We start from the raw sequence: 13,978 nt of genomic DNA, 5'->3' as shown, positions 1-13,978 counted from the left end.
ACAAATGAGCAGCGACTCACAGGACACAGGTGAGAGTGATAACACTAATTAGACATGAAACCTGTAGAACTGCTTTCACATCGAGGCCAAAGACAGGCTTTTCAAATAATAATAATAATAGAAAATAATAATAAAACCCCCCCACAAAGGACAGAAAAAAATATTATTGTTGGGTAAACAAGCTCAGGTCTCCTGTTGAGCCTGCACTATGGTAGTGGTAATATAATGTATGAATACATACATACAAAATAGAAATGAAAGTGAATAACAATAATAAAAGGATACAAAGTAAAACTATAAAACAATAATTCTATTGAAATTAAACATGTGATAGTTAAATCATATATGATGAATGTCCCTGGATTACAGGTTACCCTTGATAAAAATGTGCAAGTTTTCGATGAAAAAAAACAAAAACAGGTTTAACTGTTTTCCAATCTCTTTTTTCTGTCGTTATCTAAATTAAACAGAAATGCCTCGGACGCCAAAATGTGGCATCAGTATGACATATGATGTGCTTATATTGTCTAGTTTCACAAAAGACCGTAATTAGCTCCATTATCTCGATGTCATGGAAATTTTATCATTTTTCTTCACAGGTAATGGGTGAAGGAGTTATTATTTTTCTTTAGACATTTCTCCCTCATCCTTAATGTGCTTCACTTTAACATCTGACACTCATGGGTGCTAATAATTCCTGCTCTGTGTGTCACTGCTGTGATGAATAGCCTATATCTCACATGCATTTTCAGCCCCCATTCATCCTTTAACCAAATGTCTTCTTATATCAGGAACAACGTTATTCAGTGTTGTGATGTGAGCTTCTCTTAAATACCTACACGCTACATTGTGTCACAAAAAGCAGACAAAAGCAGCGTACACCTTCTTTACCTTGAAAAATGTCACAATTGTACTCTTTTCCCCCTTTCTTCGTGACAGGCCCTGATGTTTAACCTCTTTATATTCTCAAGGCTTTGTCCCCTATTGTATCACTGCATCCATTCAAACAGACAGAGACAGTGTGTGAATTGATTCCTGAGGCATACAGCCTCAGAGGACAGTAACTTTAAGGCTTTGTCTGGAAAATAGTTACACAGAAGAAGTATTTTATTCTTCATCATTAACTTGGCCAACATACCTAAATGAATATTTTCATGTGTTATGGTGCATGCTGATTTGCAGGGATGCTAACAACTGTCTGTGTTTTTCTGTCTTTCATAGTCATAATGTTTTTGTGTTAAAATGTAAGGCTGTAGATTCACTCTGTAGGTGGCAGCAATGCAGTCAGCTCCCCCCACCTACAGGCTCATCTAACTACTTTAGCTACACGTGTTCTAAATTACAACCTTTAGTGAGTGTCAGAGCAAGAAGCCTTTAATTATTATATTGCATATTAACTGTGTTAATATTCAGTCACAACTTACTGCTGCTTTTGATCTTGACTAGTTCTATAAACTAAATGTGTTAAATTGTATCATTAAAAAAAAAGAGTCCTGTTTACAACAAAAATGTCTTACTTGCAATAATAACCTAGCACAGGGCATTCAAATTGCAATAACAGTCTACCCTGCAGGAGAGAGAGAGGAACTACACATCCCTTACATTAAAGTATTGGCTCTCATTCCTGGTTCTTCTAATAGATACTGATACTAGATACCACAGCAGAAAAACAGTGAAAACTTTTACGTCTGCTGTTTTTTTTCCAGCAAAACTAGAATAAACTACAACAACTAGTAAAGTCACAAACAGGCACCGATGAGTTAGTTTGAGTTCAGCTCTATTCTTGACTTTTGGAAAATGATCAAATCCATGAACGCATCTTGTGGAGGTTATCAGGAGGTTCAATGCGTTATCTACATTTTTGTCTATAGAGTAAGTTTCATATATTCTGTACCAACCTCTTTGGCCCAAATCTGACAGTTTGATTAGATTAAAACTCAATATATTCTCAGTCGAAGCACATTCAGAGATATAAATTGACCTTCAAGACATTGGTTTCATTAAGAAAAGAACTTACTGTATGGATTAATGAGGTCACATTGTCAGTCTGTTGCTTTACAGTTAGAGATAGAGTAATTACTGGCCCCGGTATTCTGTAGGATGATGGATTAAAATGACCATACTCATCAAAGCACCTCTGACTGTGCATGAGACCTTTTAGTGTTATTTGACTTTACTTTTTTCTCTCCCTTTAGATTTGATCTTAACTGTTCTTGTAGAACTCATCAACCATACAACTACCAGTTGCATGGTCAGTTCTTATTTCATACCAGTTCATTACACCATTTCAAGTCTTATGTTTTAGATTTTGATTCATTCAATTAGAATACGGACTCTATTTATCAAATTTTACATTCATATATAAGCAGATATTTGATGCGATGAATATCGATGCCCCATTGACCTTCATATAATCATGGACGTAGCCGTGAAGCTCATTTTATCTTTGGTAGATAGAATCTAAAAATGAACCAAAGAATCACCTGCTGCTTCTTTTATACCCTACATACAGTAATTCCCAAACCTATTTCCATCTCACTTGCTACACTGGATGACAGCTTTCTGTTTTGCTCTGAGACTTGTTTAGCTTTTAAAGTTTCACTACATCAAGAAGAATCATGGCTACCTATGTTTTTTTTTAACAGGAGAAAAACAAGCTAAGGGCTTATGTGGTGGAGCTGGATGTAAGTGTGCTTTCAAACACAGAGTAGCCTGAGGGAGAGACAAACGGAATAATAATTAAAAAAAAATGCAACAGGAGCTGGGAGAGTGGTTGAAGCATTGAGAGTTTGTGCGAAAAGACATGAAATCGAAGGCTGTGAACTTCAGGGCTTTGAGCAAAACTCCTCTGACGCATGCTCTTTACTGCTGACATCTTTCCATCTTTAATGTTGCCACTAACCTTTCTGAGGTTTTAGTCATTTGAATGTAAAAAGGTGCAACGGGTTTAAGCTTCAATGCTGCTGCGGCTAAATTCATACGCTCGTGCCTTCAAAAAGAAGATGTTTGAATCCCAAGAAAGGCATTGCTTGGGAATATTTCAAAGCTATCAAGACATTGGATGAATCCATAATTGAGTCATTGGATGCATGAGCCCCCTGACCTCCCTCGAAAGCAATTGGCTACTGCAGTTTTCCTTTCATCCATTCCATTTAGGTTTGAATTCATTATCTCGGTGTTTAATTTTTTAATCCAGCACATTACATTAGAAAAATTGCACCGCAACGCTAAATAAAAATAGCACATACAGAATATGTAATACTCACAGGAATTGAAGAAAGACACACCAAGAAAAGTATTTAGGATTATATTCACTGAATTACACTTGATGATCTCTCATGTGCCGTGACACAGTTGATGATACAGTATGTGTTGTATGTGTGCATATTGCCTCCTGTAAATTCAAACAACACACTTGTTAGAAAGTAGGCCTTTTTTCCATACACAAGTGGGCATCCATTTTTATCTTTTATTTTTCAAAAGTTGTCCTGAAACGTTTTATTGTATGTTCTTCCCCTCAACTGGGGTGATTTTGAAGTAAGTAGTGGAAGTAAATTTCCTATGAGCATGATTTGTCATTTATTTAACGACAGTGGAAGTCATGATAATTTCAAATCTCTGCAAACAGTTCTGACTTTTGATTGACATTTAGTGACATTCAGGGATGGAAGTGACACAGCGGGCTTACCTTAAAGTGTTCTCTGATAATGATGTTTTTAATCGAATCTCATAGTTCTCTTTTGAGAAAGGTAAAAAACAGAACATTTTCTCTGATCTTATGGGAGCTCAGATTTCCATTTTGTTTGAGTATGAATAGACCAAATATTGTAAAGCTGAAAATGTGTATGTGTTATGTTGTGATGGTTTTTGTCACCATTACACAGTAAAAAGTAACTGCAGACTCTGGCAATTATGAATTGTAATTGTGAGGTCATTTTGAGCACATCGATGGAGAGTCTTTTGAAAAGACACAATGATAAATAACTTCTCTGCTGACAAAAGGATGTTGTCTTCATCTATGCTGGACCAACTCATTTTTGCAGCAATGTATCAAGCAGCAATAGATGTAGAGTTAAAAAAAACAAACAAACAAACAAACAAACAACCCCCCCCCCAAAAAACAAAAAAAACAAAAACAAACAAACAACAACTCCAGGTTAAGTCTTGTTGGTTTTGAATGTTCCCTCCACAGGTACAAAAACATTTTCATTGCTGGCAGCCACTCATTCATCTTCTTAGGTTATTGCCTGAGGCTTGGCACATTTCTATGGTCCATACAGAAAGCATTTTTCCCATAAATATACAGTGGAAACCTCAGAAATCCTTCATCAGTGTAAGACACAGTTAATGTCTTTTTTTGTCCCTTGAGTCAAGACGAAGCGCTCGTCTGAGGATCAATTGTGTTTGCCTCCAACTGCAGAATAAATTGTAACAAACCAAGAAACAAATGTCTAACACATAACATGTAAGGAGTTGTGTTTTATACTGATATTTTGCTCCTGTTACTGAGATGGATAGATGGTACTGCAACTGTACAAAAAGGAAAGGGGAAGAGTTTTTGCTGAGCAAGGCAGTATTAGAACGTGCTGAGTTCATTCAGGTGTCATGAATTGATCATTGCTAATCAAGTTCAATAAAATCTGCCTCCACTGCAGTTTGGGGAGTCGGCTTAAGAGTCACAATCACTAGAACAGTATAATGTGTTTACAGTAGGTTGGGCTAAAGTTATCACAAGAGGAAAGTTGCTGTGCAGAGCAAAACCCTCTTGTGTTTCCAGAATGACATTTGGCTGAAAGTCTGAAAGAAAACTGAATTTATGAACCAATCAGCAATGATGCAATAGAAATCTCCTTGAGCTTTAATTAAATTAAAATGTATTGGACTTTTCACGGTCCTAAAACTAGGACTGTCAGTTGATGAAAATATTATTAACAGATTAATCATAGTTGTGGATTGATCACAAGTAATCACGATTAATCATGATTAATTAACGTTCCTACATTTTCCTGTAGAGGACTAGAACAGAAAGACAAATAACACCAGGAAGATGTATGTGTTTAACACAATTTAATATTTGTGACTAATGATGATGGGATTTTTATTTTTATTTTGGAAAAATGTCGATTGGTCGTTTGAAACCAAAAAATGAAACCAAACCACATTGTAAGTATAAACATTTTTTGTTCATAGGAGTTGGTCATTTTTAGTCATTACTGTGCAACAAAACAGCAGCTTGTAGAACTTGTCGAGAGTTGCTTTCCAAACTTCAGTGAAGTCCTTGTCCTCAACAAAATTAATCAGTCTACAGTCTCTCACAATCCAAGGTCAGCGTTTGACTTATTTACCAGCCTGCGCTTAGTGGACTAAGCTGAGGCAAGCTGTGCATCTTATCGGAATTTCAGCCTTCACAAACAAGCATTCGAGCTGGGTATTGGAATGGTATTTTAAGCTCCAACAGTGTGTGTGAATAATAATATATTTTGACAGTGTATCAGAGCAACAAGCCGAATTGTTAGATATAAATAAAAACAATATTTAAAAATCATCAGATTAATCTTCACCAATTAATTAACATGCTGAAAGTGTTTATTTCAGGCAGCCCTATGTCATACTTGTAGATCTCTGCAATTCACTTTACAATTCAGTCTAGCTCCAACCACTAAAACATGTCCAAAGTGCTGCCCTTGGGTGAAGGAAACACAGATGGAGGGAGAGCAGATTCAGGTCCATGTAAAGAAGAGCTGTGCTGCCTTTCAAGTCCATGTAAAGAAGAGCTGTGCTGCCTATCAGCTTTTACTTGTCACGGACATGACTGGAAAATCTTAAAAGGAGCGTCTTTGGCGCGAGCTGTCCATCTCAGCTTTAATCAGCTCAGACCTCACAGGGTACAACATAAATATCAACTGCTTCAGGCCTTTAAAGAGTCAAAGGAGTCCAATTTACATATTTCAGTTCCACAGGATCAATCCTTATGGAGAAAACACAATCAAATAATGAGGTTAACATTCAGTGCATGATCCAGATACCTCATTTATAAAACATCCATCAAATGCTGTGTATCATTAGGCTACAGATGTCATATCAAAAACAAACTGTAAAGATATTAAAATACTTCCAATTTCAAGTTATTTTCTGCCTGCCCTTTAAATATGCAAAGCAGAGAATACCTTACTGCGTGAGGAAAAGTACCACTAAAACAATACTCATCGCCATAAAACCTGTACAGTAGCCTTGGCTGCACTCTCTGAAGGTAACAGCTTTTAGTAATATAAAGGAATGCAGGTTGTACTAGCAAGAACATGAGGGACAGAATTCAATAGAGACAGCATTGTGGTAACCTGGCTAAACCCCTTTCTAAAACCCTTTACAGGTTCGTTCTATTACTCTTATATCATGCCATTAATCTTAGAGTACCATCTCATTCAGTGGAGGCTTTAACTTTCGGGTCAGATGCGTCAGAACAGCCTCACGGAGTGTAAAGCAGTAAATAAGTGTATGGAGGGAGTGTAGTCTGAAAGCAACTCTCGATACGTTCTACAAGCCACCGTTTAGATGCACACAATGGCTAAAACCCACCAACTCCATGATAACATGTACATAGTTATTAATCTTGATTCACCAATCATGATTAATCACATTGTGATTAATCCAGGCTATGCTGTGATTAATATGGTTAAAAATCGTGATTGATAGGCAGCCCTTAATATGCTTTCTGAACAGCGTTAGAACTTGACAACCTACTTCTAGTGCCTCTAGTGTTCACATACAGTAATTCACCCCGTGTTTATTCATGCTGTGCTAAATAAGTAGCAGTTCTTGGCACTGCGAGGAGTTGTACTATTGATGAAGCTGCACAGCGTGGGTGTGGGAATATTTATTACATATCTCTCACATTGTGATCTCAAACAGCGTGTGAAATGGGAGACACATTTTCAAGATCAGAAAGATTATAGAACATCAGCTTGATTGTCGAAAAGTCAATTTTGCATTAAAATGTCCCCTTTTAGAACTTTCTATAATTGTTTCTCCTCTTCAGGCAAATAATACAATTGAAGATTTTGAGGCGAGGAGAAACCAAGCAGTGTGTGTTAAAAACACTGCTGTGCTAACACTTCATTTTATATAACATTACTGGAAATTAGATTTGTTTTTTGCCGGTGCAGATGCTGTAGATGAACTTTCTTTTTATCTGTTTCTGTTATGACTGGATGGAAGAATGTTGACAACATCTATGCCCCACCACTGCTTTTTTTAATGAGCTGAAAATGATTTATTAGGGGAGAAGAATTTATTCTTTGTGTCAGAAATAAAGGAACTCTGTATACTTTGGATGATCATTCTGGCAAGCTTATGTTCTGCTAACGAAGAGATATTCACCCAATGACAAATCTCTATGTAATTAATTTAGCAGCTGACGGATGAAAAATCCCGTTTTAATCATTATTCCAACAGTGCACTAACAAAATCATAAAAAGGAAAGAAAAAGTTAAATAACTTCATGAGAACAAACAAGGTTGAAATAAAACAGCAAAATCACTAAAGGTCCTCTATGTTGGTCAAAGTTGATGTCTACCTTTTTAAAAAGCAACATTACATCACTAATACAATCTGCAACCCTTTGTTATTTTTCTTTGTTATTGCAGTAGTTAATCTGAGGATAATATAAAAGCTGTGTTGCTGCTGCTGATGTTTGGTGTAGTGATAATGGTATAAAAGTGGTGGTCTGCCAAGAAGGCTGCAGGTTTGACACTTTCTCTCACCCAAATCCCAGGTTGGGTTGTGTCAGGAACAGCGACCGCTGTAAAAGTCACTGTGTGGACTACCACTGTGGCCTCTCCTGATGAAGGGACTAACAATAAGTATATTTTCTTCTTCTGAGTTTGCACAAAAATGTGAAACATCAGACATCATCAAAAAAAGTTTTCTGTCTCTATTACATGTGTAGATTTTTTAAAAATTTGCACTTGCATTTCCATACACAGGAAACGAAGCCAGTGGGTGAAGAACGAGGACAGATATAGAGTCTTCTCTGATGAAAATATTGGATTTTAGCTCCTGTACAGAAAGTTGAGTCGATTTAAGTGCAAAGTGCATTTAATTTCAAGAGGCTTTCTAATATTCTTTATAAAGTATTTCAAATTCACATAGTCAAAGTCACAGTAAGGTAAAGTGGACAAAATCTATGTAATCTTCATATAGGCGGGGTATTAAAAAAAACATTTCTGCCCTGTTGCATTAAGTTACATCATGCGATTCCTGCTTTTAACCTTTCTTGTCGTGATGTCCATGAATTTAGTATATTACCACTCAGCTAAATAGAGAAGGAAATGAACAGAGAAGAGCAGGGAGAAATCAAACTTCTCTCTTTTTCATGACATAGAGATCTTTTTGATGTACAGCATGTCATGGACGACACTCTGTGGATAAATTGAGTAGGCTTATTTGAAGAACAGGATGTTCAGAGTCTCCGTTTAAAGTTAAATTGCCAGGATTTTAGGTGTAGAACAATGACAAGGACTTTGATTTGATTTCAGAAGCTTTTTATTCATGTGGCAGGACGACTTTTTGTGCAGTTCTACTAAAAACTAAAATGACGACAGTGAAGAAATTCCTCAGCTACACTGGTGTTTTATTGATATAGAGCCGACAGTTGTAGTTAGTTTGAGTTAAAAAAACTGGCAGATTTGGGATTAGGTTGATCTGAAACTCTTAATGACCACAGGTTTGACTGTGAGACTGAATGTGTGTTTGTCACCATATTGTTATATTCCCATTACTTTGGGATTGGCTCCCGTTCCCCTGTGTACAAGGTATCCTAAAATAGAGAGGTTTTGGTACAGATACTTGTGCATCTCCCTACTCCCTAAAACCATTTCTACAAATAAGTAGATGTTATATCATCTGCTAATCTAAATATATATACTGTATATATATAATAATCCCACCCACTTTAAACTGGTACTACCACCCATACCACCCCTCCTTCCCTGTGTGAGGAGGAGCGGTCATTTGCTTTACTGAAACCTGACTGTCAAACTGCTATCATGATAAACCTATGCTCTGTTGCTTGATGCCCCGTTACTAATGATTGGAAGGCTGCTACCGCTTGGCTAGACGTCACTTAGAATTATGGGTTCATGCGTCTCAGTAGTTATGCAAGCTGCTCAGTGGCACCCGGGTTGCAATTTAAAACCATGACTTCCAACTTTCTTTTGGAGCTCTTCCTTGTCCTGGGTCCCACTCTTAAAAATTGTGTTGTTGGACTGCAGTCTATCGTAGTGCTGCCGGTCTATCACCTGTTTCAGAACAGCCTACACTGGACACAATCGGTCTTCAGGTTTTTCCCCAGTAGAAGAGAAAGGTGGAGCACATACTGCCTCATTAGCATTTAAAGGTAAAGGCACAGCAACCGTCCATTCAGATCAGGGCAGTTAAACATTTTTTGCAAACCTTTTCCTTTACAAAAACAAATCTTGTCCACATAACATTATTGTTCATAATCAAGGTTGATAATAAATCCTGTCTTTTTATTCCAACAATAATAAACAGCATAGAGGGTAAAAACCAAACTGAGACATACATTAAGATAATGATAGATCATTAAATTCTTTTGCAGAGCTTTTTTTTTTTTTAAACTTCTGTCTCAGACCAACAAGACACCATATAGGCATTCTCTCCCACGCCCTTACTTTACATATTTACTGTGCTTATCTCACAGTTGGAATCATTAATCCAAGCAGACAGGTGTGATGTTTTTATTTCTTTTTTAAGGTTGTGACATTTATGTAAGTGTTGCGACCGGAGAACAAATGTTTTACAGAATAAGATCTGACACTTTTATGTTTTCTCACTGCGGCTCCTTGTGACCCCGCGCTTTTCTGAGTGACATAAATAACATCCGCTCTACACAACGCAGCATTACACAATCACATTGCACATCACATATACTGTGAATCCTAGAGTGTTGTTATCAAACAGGATCCATACATAGATCAGTGTCTTCTTTTACTGTCAACTGTTGATACATGTATATATTTGAAAGGCACTATTTGAATTTGTTTCCCCTTTTGTTTATGGTTATGACATTAAATCAATACAAAAAGTTATATAAGAAAAGGAAACAATATAAATAGTCAGAGCTATGTGTCCAACCAATAGGAATGAAGTAGCTGCATCAGAGGCACAGATGACATGGACACAAAACAACTACCTGTCTTATTATAATCTCTGACAATGTCTTCTGGCTCGGTATAAGGTAGGTGAGCTTCAGGCAGTGTCTAAGGAACCCCCACTGACATTTGTATTTGAGCTAGTGGTTGCTACTTCCTAACTTTTAATATTAAAACTTTGAATTTCACTGCAACAAAGTTTGGCATCTCAGATAGAAGTCATCTGACTAGCTGTGGAAATACGACAGGAGACTTGTATTCTGATCCAGTCGGTAGACTGATCCATCCCAACGCTGGCATTGATATTGAGGTAACGATATCAACACATGGAGTCTTCGACTTATATCAGAGTTCTGTTCCGACTGTGCAACGTAACTCAATTTTTTACTTTGTGACTCACAAGACTCAATAATATGATCATTTTCCCTAGAACACGATCATTTTCTGGTATGATATCCCTACATTTCCCACCGGGCAACACTGGACTCCCTGTACTTTAGTCTAGGAGAGGGGACCTAGCCACCCGTGTCTCTGTTTACTCGTTGCTGTTCATGGTGCTGTTGTCTTGTCACAGTGCAGAGCATGCACTTTGCTCCTCCTCTTCCATTTCGTTTGTTTATTATTTTGTACAATCTTGTGACTCAGTGGCGCCAGGCAAACAATCAAGTAGGCTCAGCCGGAGAGCTGTGCCCACTGCAGAGACAGAACAAACTGGCTGAGAGGAGGAGGAGTAGTGCTTTGGTTTTATGTGGAGTTAGGAAACTAAACAAGAACAAAAACTTTTTTTTGTGGGTAAAACCCAGCAGAGCTCAGCAGCAATGGAGCAGCTCAACAGAATCTCTCCAGAACCCTCTCAATACTTATTATTTCCATTCAGTTTATACAATATTTTTTATAAACCTGATCCAATGGTAGATTTGTAATGAAGAGACAATACAGTAGCATCAACTATCAACCTGCTACAACCACTGGGCTAATAGTTACACGGCAACAACTACAACAATAACCCATCAAAGACTAAGTGAGGGAGAGAGATATTTATACCCAGGTCACCGGGTGAGACTGATGAACAGAGAACCACAGGACACAGGTGAAGCTGATGACACTGATTAACCAGGAGAGACAGACCTGATACATTATCTGCCCCTACAATCTGATGCCCTGACGAACAGAGTTAATTAGAAATTGATTGAATGATTATATTTGTATTGATATTTATCATGATATTTCTTGTTATTTACTTGAAAGGGTTTTGAAGTTGATTTTAATATGAGTTCCTTACCAATAGAAATTAAGGTATTAGCTATATACAAAAAATGTAAATCTAAAGTTCTAAAATTCTAAAATAATGAGAGATGGTAATAAAACATTAAAGAAAAGAGAACTACACACATCTCTTCACACCTCAGTTATCTCCTTTGTACTGCCTCCTCCAGTTTGTGTCAAATGTGCAGTAAATCTTAAGCAACGTAATGACACTCCACTGCGACAATCTTTGTCTGCGTCCACTGCGTCAACCTTTGTCTGACTACCTTTTGACTTCAACCTCTCTTTAACGTTCAATATCTGAAAATCGGTCAAGGATGAAACAACACAAAGGGGGCTGCTAATTACTAAGATAACACTTTTAGCATCAGTATGAGATTTCAAACAATGCTGAAGAAATTAATGTCCCAGATGGTGGCTCTTTAATGCTTCCATAACTGTTTAAAACAACTGCTTTTTTAACACATTCAATATATGAACCCACTGACAAAAGCGTGTCACCATTGACATTATTATTGACTGCAATGGTAGCAGGAAGAAAAAGCTGAATGTGCGACAAAGAAGGTTTTGAATGCACAATTTGCCCGAATTTACATACAAATTATCTGCGCTGTACGTGTTCTTTCACTCTCTGCTCATTCACAGATCTTCTCTGTAAATCCCAGCCTTCCCATCAGCACTCCATTTTGGATGAGCAACACCTGATCATACACTCTGACAAGTGGACGCCTAGTACATTTGCATTAGTATTACTATTTACCTTTAGATTGGAACATTCTATTTAACGATGTCTTTTCCATTTTCTTGCATATTGCGCAAAGGATTTCCTGGCCAATCCTGGCCTAGTTGATCATTTAGTTTTCCATTAGTCAAACTCACCACGAAGGTCTGCAACCCCATAAAACAAATACAATATATACCCTGGAATTCAACAACAACAACTATAACAACATCTTTTTCAACATCAACTTCAAATTGACAGCTTCACGAGCGACAGCTACTTGAGTTCCTGCACTCCAACCTGTCTAAACACAAACTTGTAGTCAATAGAGAACAACAGAAAACAAAATGAAAGATTCCTTTGCTATCCATCTATCTATCTATCTATTACACAGTACACTGATCTATTCAAAGGAAAAGCAAGTCTGGGATAGATCAATACACCCCCGCCCCAATTATTCCTGTTTTATTTCTACTCTGTAGAAAGGTGGCCCCCTTTAAAAGGATGATGACAGCCTTAACTGAAAGTCAAAATGTCATTGTTAATCAATATCTGCATCGCCCTGACTATCAATAATTCAGGGAAATACCATCTGATTTCTGTCCTTTCTCATCTTTCCCATCAGTGTAGCATTTACCTAACAATGATCAGAGAGTTTTACCAATAACTGGCCATGTATACAATAAATTAAAATATATATATATATTTGTGTGTAACTGATATGTGACAAATTAAACTATTGGATATTGAATATTGGATCTAATACCTTCTACAGTTCCCCTGTACCTCCAAAACCACATGACATTAGTTTAAACTGATGTGAGATGTCAGCACGTATCTGTCAGTCATTCATATCACCAAAAGCTGTGAGGCGATGTCATTTCAAACCTGTCAGTCTGTCACATAAGGCCTGACTGGCACATCATCTGCCTGTCCACCAAACCCATCAGTTCCCAAGGTACACTTCAAGTTGGTTTGCAGCAACACATTTTAGAGAGCTGCCGTAGAACAAACGTGGAAAAGGAAAATTTAGCTTGAAAATAATTTGGAGGAAAAAACACGAGAAGTCAGACGAAGCAGCTTTACTGCGTGGGAGTTAAAGTGAAGCTTCAATGGCTTGCTGTGTTTCCACTTGGCATGTACTAATAAATAATCATAACAATTACAGTATGAGGTATTCGGTTTCTCTCTGATGAAAGCACAGTCTTTTGTTATAGTGGGTATGTTGGGTAAAGAACAGCACCAGTGTAAACAATGAGTCACCGCAAACAACCAACCAGGGTTTTTTTTTTTTACATTTTGTCTCTTACTGATGATGTAAAGAAAATCTACATATACTGTATATTATAAAATCATCTACTGAATACTCTTTAGCAGCTCAACGGAACATTATGGAGAATGCCAACATTAGCGTGAACAACCAAACAGCTGTCCATTACCTGCCCCATTTCTCTAGTATTGCAACACAATATTGGTAATGATGGTATTCACTATTATTGCGAGTGTAAACTAAATAGCATAGTAGCGTTTTGGCATGAACACTTTTGAAATGTCTTTCAATTCATTGGCTAGAAAGTGAGTGAGGAGCAGGAGACAGACAAGGGAGCTGTTGCTGAGGAAGTCTATAACAATGTCTCTGTCATTGGTGTGGAACCCCAGGGTTCACCTCCTGGGCAAGATCGAATCCCGGTTAGGGCAGTTGGTACCTTCCAGTGGACGCACCACCTGCAGGAAGGTTCATGAGTGACAGGTAAGGTGCAGTGTGTTTTGGGCGGCGGTCGTAGAGACCTCTGGCCCCGGTAACGGAGAAGCGGACGAAAAT

This window comes from Cynoglossus semilaevis, chromosome 15 (assembly GCF_000523025.1).
Source record: "Cynoglossus semilaevis isolate Cse_v1.0 chromosome 15, Cse_v1.0, whole genome shotgun sequence".
NCBI classification, from domain to species: domain Eukaryota; kingdom Metazoa; phylum Chordata; class Actinopteri; order Pleuronectiformes; family Cynoglossidae; genus Cynoglossus; species Cynoglossus semilaevis.
Note: the sequence above shows the minus strand (reverse complement) of the source record.